The sequence below is a fragment of the Pteropus vampyrus genome, unplaced genomic scaffold (genome assembly GCF_000151845.1).
Source record: "Pteropus vampyrus isolate Shadow unplaced genomic scaffold, Pvam_2.0 Scaffold22, whole genome shotgun sequence".
NCBI classification, from domain to species: domain Eukaryota; kingdom Metazoa; phylum Chordata; class Mammalia; order Chiroptera; family Pteropodidae; genus Pteropus; species Pteropus vampyrus.
This window is the reverse complement of record NW_011888803.1, coordinates 2228908-2238783: the sequence shown is the minus strand read 5'-3', so window position 1 is coordinate 2238783 and position 9876 is coordinate 2228908. Positions and strand designations below refer to the sequence as shown.

General features: G+C 37.7%; 1 pseudogene; it reads left to right on the top strand.

The window, feature by feature from the left end:
* The first annotated feature begins 8401 nt into the window (after positions 1–8401).
* LOC111736791 lies at positions 8402–9416 on the top strand (annotated as a pseudogene).
* Positions 9417–9876: the final 460 nt, after the last annotated feature.

Here is a 9876-nt window from a genome sequence, read left to right as displayed (position 1 = left end):
TTCAATGAGTTTTGAACAGAGGAGTGACATATATAACTTCAATTTTGAAAGGATCGCTCTGACTACCATGTTGAGAATAGACTGTAGAGTGGCTAGTATAGATACAGAAAGACCAATTTAGAAGCGATCACAGTGACCTGAGAGAAAGATGATGGTGTTTTGTACCAGAATGGTAGCACTAGCAGTCATTAGTTGGGGTTAGATTCTGGATATGTGTTGGAGGTAGAGCCAACAGGATTTGCTTGTGGATTGGTTGCAGAGTATGAAAAAGAAATTTTTAGCCTGACCAACTAGAAGAATGAAGTAGCCCTCAACTGAGAAGAAGGCTGAGGGTGAAGCAGATTTATAAAGGAGCAGCAAGAGTTCACTTTTAGACATAAATTAAGTGAGAGATCTGGGCTGGAAATATAAATGTGGGCATCATTATCATATAGCTGGTGTTTTAAACCACAGAACTGGATGAGATCTCCAAGGGTAATTGTAGATACAGAAGAGAAGAGAATCAAGGACTAAAAGAGCTCAGGGAGAAGAAAAGGAACCACCAAGGGAAACCGAGAAGAAACAATTAACGAAGTTAGTCTCCCTGCTTCCCATTTATACATATTAACATATTTAACAACATGACAACCCTGAGAATTAGGTATTATCATAATTCCTGTTTTATAGATGAGAAAACTGAGGTACAGAGAATTTAAATTATCCAACTATTAATTGTAGAGCCAGAAATGAAACCCTGGCCTTCTGGGTCCAGAGACTAGGCTCTTAAACATTATATTAAACTGTTGACACTAAGGGGTAGACACACTGCCAGAAAGATGTACAGACATTTTCCCATCACATCCTTCCCTCCATCTTGACTGACCAATCACCCAGACCAGTGACCGAGCAGACAAGAGGCAAATCTCCAGAGAAGCACATGTCCCATTGGGGCAAGGCAGGGGTAGGGAAGAGGTTTCAAGAAGAAAGAGGGCCCAAATGAAGGAGGGAGGAAAAGTATCTAGAACAAAGAACTCATTCTCTTTAAGAAGCTGGGCAAGCCAAATCAAGCAGATCAGCCATTCTAGAGTTGGACCAATACCCTGGTTGGAAGATAAGACCTGGACCCAAAGGAAAGTATTGTATGTTTGCCTTTTTCTCAAAGATTTTTATATGATTGGCAAAACTAACTTTGTTAATAATAGGCAGTAAGACACCCCCTCCTACAAAAGAGCACTCCTGTGGTTACATGAAGAATGTGGTCATGCAGGAAACTCGGCAGATCAGGACATTTTGCCCCAAACCTGCTAGTTTCAGCCTCCTCATAACACTAACAGGGAGCTTTTTGAGTTGTCATGTGTCATGTCTCATACAGTTATTTTACCTCCCAAGAGATATTTTTCTCAAGAGGAAAAAAAAGCCTAAAACAAAAGTTGGGTTTTGTTTTTCTGCCAAGGTTGGTTCCTCAAATGCAAAGCACAAATTTGTTCAGCCAAGAGGACAAAAAATAACTTAAAAAAAAAAAAAATCCCTGGAAAAGCTCAATTCCTTGGGTAAATTAGGTCAGATTTTTTGAAACCTAACATACAGAAGATGGGCTATTGAAAGATTCAATAACTCTTTCACATTCAGGCCCAGTAATGATGCCCTGAGAGTAAATAAGCCCTTCAGGGAAAGTCAATCACTAGGGCTTCCTTGCAAAAAAGAAATCTGCTCTTTATTGATTTCAAATATTGTCCTAAAATAGAATTCATACCAAACTGTAACCTACCATAACACATACAACTTTTTAACAAAACAACATAATTCCCTGACACAAAGGAGAAAGAAAAAGAATGGAATTTATAATAAAATAGGCTTAGGCACAGCTATATCAGAAGACTAGTGAAGCAGTCAGTGCATCTATATGTGGAATTCTTAGGAATTTGACTTCTACCAGCATAGACCGATTTGAGTTTGTTGTAATGGTGATTCCAATGCCAGAAGCAGCCTGGTTGTTGTTGGTAATGATTTTCCAAAATGAGGAACAACTCTTTGTAAAGCATATTCTTTCTTTAATTTATACACTTGTTATAATCGTGAAAACTTCAGCCTATTTTTAAACTATGCAAAAAAAAAAAAAAAGATTACTTTTATATGTAAAATGTTATTAGGCTCTCCACTTATAATTATAAACAAGATTTTCACCTACCTGAGTGACTGGTGAGGCATTCAAAAGTTATTCAGAACATCAAATAATTCTTCTTTATGTAGGATTGTCTTCCAAGGTACAACTTTCTCGCATCCCTAGCCCTTGCCCATTAAATGCCTACAGCATGCCCTCAGACAACCAAAATATCCCCGTTTTCTAAAATGCCCTCTAGGGGACAGCATCATTCCTATTAGTGATAAGGTATATTTTTATCCATGTGCTTACGAAAAAAAAGCATATTTTAAAAGAAATCTCAATTTAAAATTCAGTTTTTAGGCTTAGCTTTGACTTTAGTATCATCTGCGTCAGAAGAGTGGAAACATGTCTGAGTTTTGGAATCATTCCTGGGTTTAAACCTCGATTTAAACCACTAACTGCCTAGGTGACCTTGGGCAAGCCCTTAACCTCTCTAATCACCACTTTTTCCATCAGGGAGAAAATGATGTCTTTATAGCAGGACCACAAGTTTAATTCGCGCCCAACTCAGTAATGTTTTAATTGTCTATAAACTAATCTGGCATTTCTCCCAGGCTCCCATTCACTAGTTAATAGGGAAAGAATTAACTATATATCCGATGCAATTTAAATTTAATCCAATCTGATCATTTAAACAACCCTTTGGGCAATGTTTAGAATCTCTAGGAGAAAAAACTGTTTAGGCTTTCAGCAGGGCAGTTGCACAGCCTTCTGCATTTAAAGGGTCCCCACACCTGGTATAATATTCTGTTGTCACAGTGTTAAAATTCTTGATTTTTGAACAAGGGGCTTGGTTTTTTCACTTTGCATTGGACTCAGAAAATTATGTAACTAATGCTGGCCCTCAGACAGTTGCCTCCTTCCCCTGCTTCTCTCCGGAAGATATCTGGATATCTGAGGAGAAGGGTATTGATGGGTCCTCATGACACTGAGAGAAGGACCTCTCAGCCTCATGCAGATCACCATCATGCATTGGGAAGTTAATACCAGTCTCAAGACAATAACTATTATTCACCGGGGGCTTCTTGCTTGGTCAGGAAATACCTCTGTGTGTCTCAGCCTCACCCTTGCTATGCTGGCTGCAGACCGTGGAGTGAGTATTCTGTCCATTACCCTGTCTATGGGCCTGGTAGTCTTCCCTGTTTTATCAAGACGGAGTGTGCAGATAGTGGCTTAGAAGGCCCACTGGCTATTGCCACACTATCCATAAAACATGAGAATGAGAAGCAGCACAGGAAAACAGAATCACAAGCTCTTCTCTGTCCTTCGTGCATGGCTAAGTTGTTGTGGTCATGCCCCCAAGTTGGTACAGGCAACCAGGATAAGAGATGAGCTTTCAGGGCCTCCGCTTTGGAAATGGGCAATATCTTCCCTCTTTATACTTAGTATTACTCTCATTTTTATAACACAACTCATTTCTAAGTCATGGGAGAAAATTCCAGATCTTCTGCCTGTGATCAAGACCCTGTTCACCCTGCCAACAAAACTGATAGGGAAAAAAAATAAAAGAAAGCACATACTAACCATCATTGGCATCGTAAGCACAGCCATAAATACAGCCTATACAAGACAAAATATAATTAACCCTTTTTTACCTATTTCCAGAGCTTTAGAAAATATAGGTGATTAAGAAGAGCAGACTATATAAATATATGTGTGTTCATATGAAAAATGCTACATAAGAGTCTTCTTCATTTATGAATATATACAGCAGTGGGATCATTTTGAATGAATGCTTCATATTCAATTTTATAGACATAACTTTCTATTGATCCCATAGTTTTGGATATCCAAATTTTATTTGCTATTATTTCTTGGGAGTTCAGGAACCTTAGTTCAATACTTATTGAACTAATAGAGAGGAGTCAGAGAGATGGAAATCAAAATATCAGCCTTACTTTTGATAAAAGTTGGACATGGATCAGGTCTGCAGCCCAATGACATGGTAGCTGGAATTAAAAAGAGCTCACCAGACAGACACAGGCAGAACTGGAAAATTCCAGGCCTCCCAATGAAGGGGAGCCTTCCCCATGAAAGCTTCACTTGGCAGGACACTGATGACAGCACATGCTCGCTGTAGGAAGACAGTCCCCAAAAAGTGAGAACGAAGGTGGCAGAGCCCTGACTTCCCAACCAGTTACTCCTTTTCCCCTGGAGAGAAGTGTGTGGTGGGAGGAGGGCTGGAAATATTACAGAAGTGGCTCTCCTTCCACACAGAAACCAGGCAAAAGAAAGTTACCCACTCAATGCCATTTTTAAAACAAGGTTGCCATGAATATGCTTAAATTTACACCTTTCTACATGTGTCCTATTATTTTCTTAGAACAAATTTCTGGAAGTGGGATTCCTAAGTCAATAAGCATTTCTAAACCTTTTCACACATACTACTAAATTACAGAGAAAAACAATATAGATTTACACTCCCAACAGCCATGGATGAAAGTGTCTACTTCTTCACACCCTTTGCTACTGTGATAGATTCAAATGATATCTCATTAATGTTTTGGTTTGCATTTCTTTATTGGTAAGGTTAAAAATTTTCCATATATTTATTGGCCATTTTTTTTCTTATTTTCTGACTCCCTTGAGATGTCCTTTGCCCATTCCTCTAGTGAGGTTTTCATAATATTCTTATTCATTTGTAAGATGCAAAAATATTTAAGCAATTCATTCTTCTTAATCTTATAATTACAATGCATAGAGTGTCAGTTAGAATCATAAGCCTAACAAAGCATGATACTGATGTTGAGAATGATTATTTCCATATTTATTACAAATGTTATTTACAACAAAGCAAGAACCTATTTAAAAAGAAACAGATTTTTGGAAAAGGTCAATATCTGTAGCCCACAGAAGACCTTAGACTTAATATCCTTTTATATTAAGCCTATGCACTGATATTTTTATTCCAAATTTTAAGAAACTTGATAATTACTGGTCCAGAAATTTCTAATATGAAAAAAGAAAAATCCTTACAGATGTGCTTTATTTCAACATATTCAGTACATGGAAATCTGAAATTTTGGTGGGGGAGAAAGTCAGAGTAATTATTTGTTCTCTTTATTAGAAAGATCTCTAGAAATTTCAGGTATAAACTATTGACTGAGGCAAGGTACACTGTTAAAAATGATTGAACTCATACATTCATTATAGAATGAATAGAATAGATAGTTCCTAGGCTATTGATCCAGAGTTTGCCAAGGATAGCTACTTTATATTTTTAGGTATTACAACTGACCACTGACAAACAGAATACTCTTTAAAGAATGGATTATTCAATAATATTTTTGTAAGAGGTCTTAAAGTAATGGATATTGAATAAATGCTAGTAAATGATGCCTTGACCAAAATGGCTATAGTCATTCTTTCTATTAAAAGAATTTCCATTTTTAACAGAAACATGTATACCTTAAAATCCACCAAAGCATTAAACTCCAAATTTCTAGAATTCCTATTATGAATTATCTCTAAATCTCTCCACCATCTTTATATGTCTTCAGAAATATAACAATGCCTATTTGAGCCCTCATCATGCATGCATCACTATTTATTAATTCAATAAACATTTTTAAGAGCCTGCTTACAAACATTCTTAAGAACTTAGTCTGAGCTACATTAGGAACTAAGATTACAAAGACAAGTGAAACAGCTCCTACCTCCAAGGAAAATATGATCTAAAGTCTATGGTCTATCAGGGGAAATAGTCTATAGCTTATATAGTGGAGGAGATGGGAAAGTCACTGAAAAATAGAATTCACTGTGATATAACCACTGACTGCTAAGACAATCCAAGGGAGCAGCTACTAACTGAGGCTGAGGGAATCAGAGGCTTCTAGGAGGAAGTGGTGAGTCACTGAGTCCTAGAGAATGAGCAGGATCTTGCCATGGGGAGTAAAAACAGGTAATTTAGGGGGTGGCTCCATAGTGTAGTGGTTAGCACATCTGCTTTGCAAGCAGAAGTTCCTGGGTTTGTACCCCAGGTAGAGCCACGTGCCAGACCCCCCAGGTGCGCCAGTTCTTCCAAGTAGCCGGGTGTGCCAGGCCCCCGTGTAGCTGCAAGCGTGTGGGAGGGGACTCCCCGCCTTCGGAGATCTAGTTCTTAAGGGGAAATGGCAACATCCATGGGTCATGGGTGGAAGGGGAGGGAAGCAGGGGATTAAAGAGGGGAAAAAAAATTTTAAGAATTTTTTAAAAAGGTAATTCAGGCATGTATAAAGGCACAGAGGCAGAATGGGTCATGACATGGCGACTTACTACAAGGAGTTTTGTTTAGCAGAAGTATAAATTGGGGGTGGGGGATGGACAATGGTGAGAGATTATACAACAGAAGGAATAATATTTCAAAATTCATTATTGGAAATTTAGCATGTTCCAGTCAATATAGTAAGTCCTTGACATCTCAATGAATGCTGACAAAAATTGATGAGGAAAGAACTATTCTTACCCCACTCTCCCATCTCACAGTTAAAGAAACAGAAGCCCAGTGAGATTAAATGACTTGCCTAAGATCATATATTTTGCAGGTGGCTAAAATATATTCCAACTTGGAAATTCTAATTCTAGATCCCAGGTCATCTTCTAATCATGAATGAATTATATGCTATGCTAAGGAATTTGAACTTTACCTTCAAGGCCATGGAAGGCCAAGAAGGATTTTAGGCAGGAGAATGACATGGTCGGTTTTGCCTTTTAAAAGAATAACCCAAGTTACTGGGTAGAGAAAATGAGTGTAGATCTGAACTGGAACTACTATGTACAGTTCTGCATGTTGTATCCTGTACAACTCCAGAGAGTGCCATTAAATGTGGTCTGTGAATGGCAACCCTGCAATTGTGCAGGGCACAACCTACATGTTTATACTTAATGTAGCTGCAAGTCACATAGGAAGCTATTACAGCAATTCAGACGTAAAATGTATGAAGGGTGGAACGAAAGAAGGACAATGACAGAGAAGAAAAGGAGTCATAAGCAGAGATAATGATGTAGGATATACAAGAGTTGATGGCTGACTGGATGAAGATGGCACTGAAGAGAGAGCAGTCAAAGAAAAAGTGAGTCTTTTGTGTCAGTCTAAGTTTAAACTACATTTTAGAATCCCCTTTCCAATTTGGCTCTAGGTTAGATTGAGAAAAGAGAAATTTGCACAAGTTTTGCAAAGTGAAGTAAAGCAGCAGCTATTATGTTCTGAAGATCATCGGGGTTAAAAGTGAGGAGAGATAGACGCAGAGATGCCAGCCTGTGCCAGTCTATCCTCACTCTTCCCCACTCTGCACCCTATTTCTCCTCTTCTGGCTCTTCTTCCCATCTGCCTGCCCTGCTGACCAACAGCAACCTACTACCATATGTCTGACTGCAAATGCACAGGCAATAGCTAGGACCAGATCGCAGCCATCCATAGGCCTTGACACCATCCCTGTTTGTGGTCCCCGTCAGCAGATTCCCCATAAGCTCTCACTTGTCCACCATGCCAGTGCTTCAGGAGGGCTACTTAGTGACTTCTCTGATTTCAAACTCTCTTCCTGGACCACCTACTTCTCCAGCTTCAGTTTTTTATCCCAGCAGGCTTCTTTGTAGCAGTTGAAAAGATGAGTCTAAAATTCATATAAGACTGTAAAGGTCCTATAATAGTCGAAACAGCTTTGAAAAAGAACAAAGGTGGAAAACTTGCACCATTTGATTTCAAGACTTATTATAAAGAAATCTATAACAGATTTGTAAAAATGTACACCCAAATTATACAAAGACCAAATATCTGGTAAAATTGTTGCCTGAGATAACTTGGAAAGCAAGCCAGGTGCCTAATGAATCTATAGCTCTGGGGGAAATGGTTGGCAAGAGAATAACTGTCAGCTTGCTTTTACTTTGTACTTCAGGCAAAGTATTATAGGAAATGAGCTCAGGAAATAATTGGCTAGTTTGCTAGCAGAAATGAAGGTCCAGAAATTGGAGGCCTGACTAGGAGAGCTGTTCAAAACAAAAGTTATTAGACCCTAAATTTTAAAAGACAATTTTAAAATTGTCTTTAAATGTCAAATTATAACGTATACCTGAAAATTATATAATTGTATTAACCAATGTTACCCCAATAAACAATTAAAAAATAATTTAAAAAAAAAAACACCCTAACTTTACTGCTGCCATTTGGTCAACCAAAGTTACCTGTAGTGGTATTTGAGTGTGATGGCTCTGAATGAAGTGGCAAGACAGTGTCTCCTGCTGTTCCTACCACCACTGTGAGGCCTCTAACCACTCACCATCATGGGAGGAAACAGCCATAACTCAAAGATATTTGTATCAGAGAAGAAGTATTCAAGAGCTATACCAGTCCTCCAAGAACTGTTGACAGTGAAGCTACAGCCTCACAACATGGGCATTAAAAAAGATGGTTGGGAGAACGGTCTTGCCTTCATTCTGAAGATATTTATATTCAGATAAACTCCATGCCTAAAAGATGTGCGGAAAATCTAAACTCCAGAATTATATGGAATTTCTCTTGGAACTGGATTTTCACAACAGCTGTGTATGCAAAAAAAAAAAAGCATTGTAAACCGGGTTTTGTAAGAGAAAGGTGTTCAGAGATTCAGTGCTCTTGGCTACTGGTATTCTTAGCAAGATCTTCTGTTCTCTTACATTCTTTTACTTTATCATAGTTTAATCTTTTAAAATCCTACCTTGGGTCATTTGAGCTTCCAGGAAGTACTTTAGATTATTAGAATTAGACTTCATTTTGAAATTCCTTTCCATAGGCTCAAAATGCTTTATTTTATTGGTGCCTTCTCTCATCAGGCCTTTTAAATCCAAGGGTTACTGGTATATGGTTTTAGAAGAATTATATCGGTGTCACTGAATTTTGTTCCCATTCCAGTTTGGTCTGTTACCTTTTAGCTATAGGGAATTCAGTAATATAACTAGATAAATTCTTGCATTATCACTGGCTTTATTTTATCTCATTTTAAAGCTTTTGGGTTATGCTTGTTTGTTTGTTTGTTTGTTTGTTTGTTCATCTAAGAACTTTTGGAGAAGTTTTATGAATTTTTTACACAATCACTTTATGGAGTGACTTGTTCAGATGTGGATGACATTTGTTCAATATGTCTAACTGAATTTCAGACTTTTCTTCTCATCTATAATATATCTCAGCATATATTTTCCAGAGAGTGCATTACCTTATGATTTTAACAGAGGGAAAACATGTCTACTGTGCAGAACTGTGATTTAAGACCATACAAATATATGGAAAGATGGGGCTACTTCATCACACTTTCAAATATAATTAAGTCCTATAAATTATTAAGAGCACAAAACATTAATTTCATTGGATTGCAATGACTATTACTAAAGCATTAGAATAGATTTCAGTACTAAAAATTAAGAAAAAGTTTTCCTTAGGATACTAGAAGATTTAAATGTATATTTCGATTTTTTAATTAAATGAGAAACAAGTGATTTTTAAAATACATAAGTAATAGTCAATCTAATGTGTATGTGAACATTTTTTCTATCCTAATTACTTGCCACTTAATTGCAGTATACAATTGTAAATGTGTTTTTTCTTTTTAATGTCACCAAAAACAGCAACTACTTAATGTGCTACTAAGATTCCTCCTGTGATACCTGCCCCAGTTCCAGCGAGGTGGGTTCTCTCCCTTCTCTGAAGTCCCATCATCTCTCCCCTGTCCTTCAGGAAGTTACCACTCTGTTTTGCATCTTAGCTATTTTCTGACTTCCTGGTC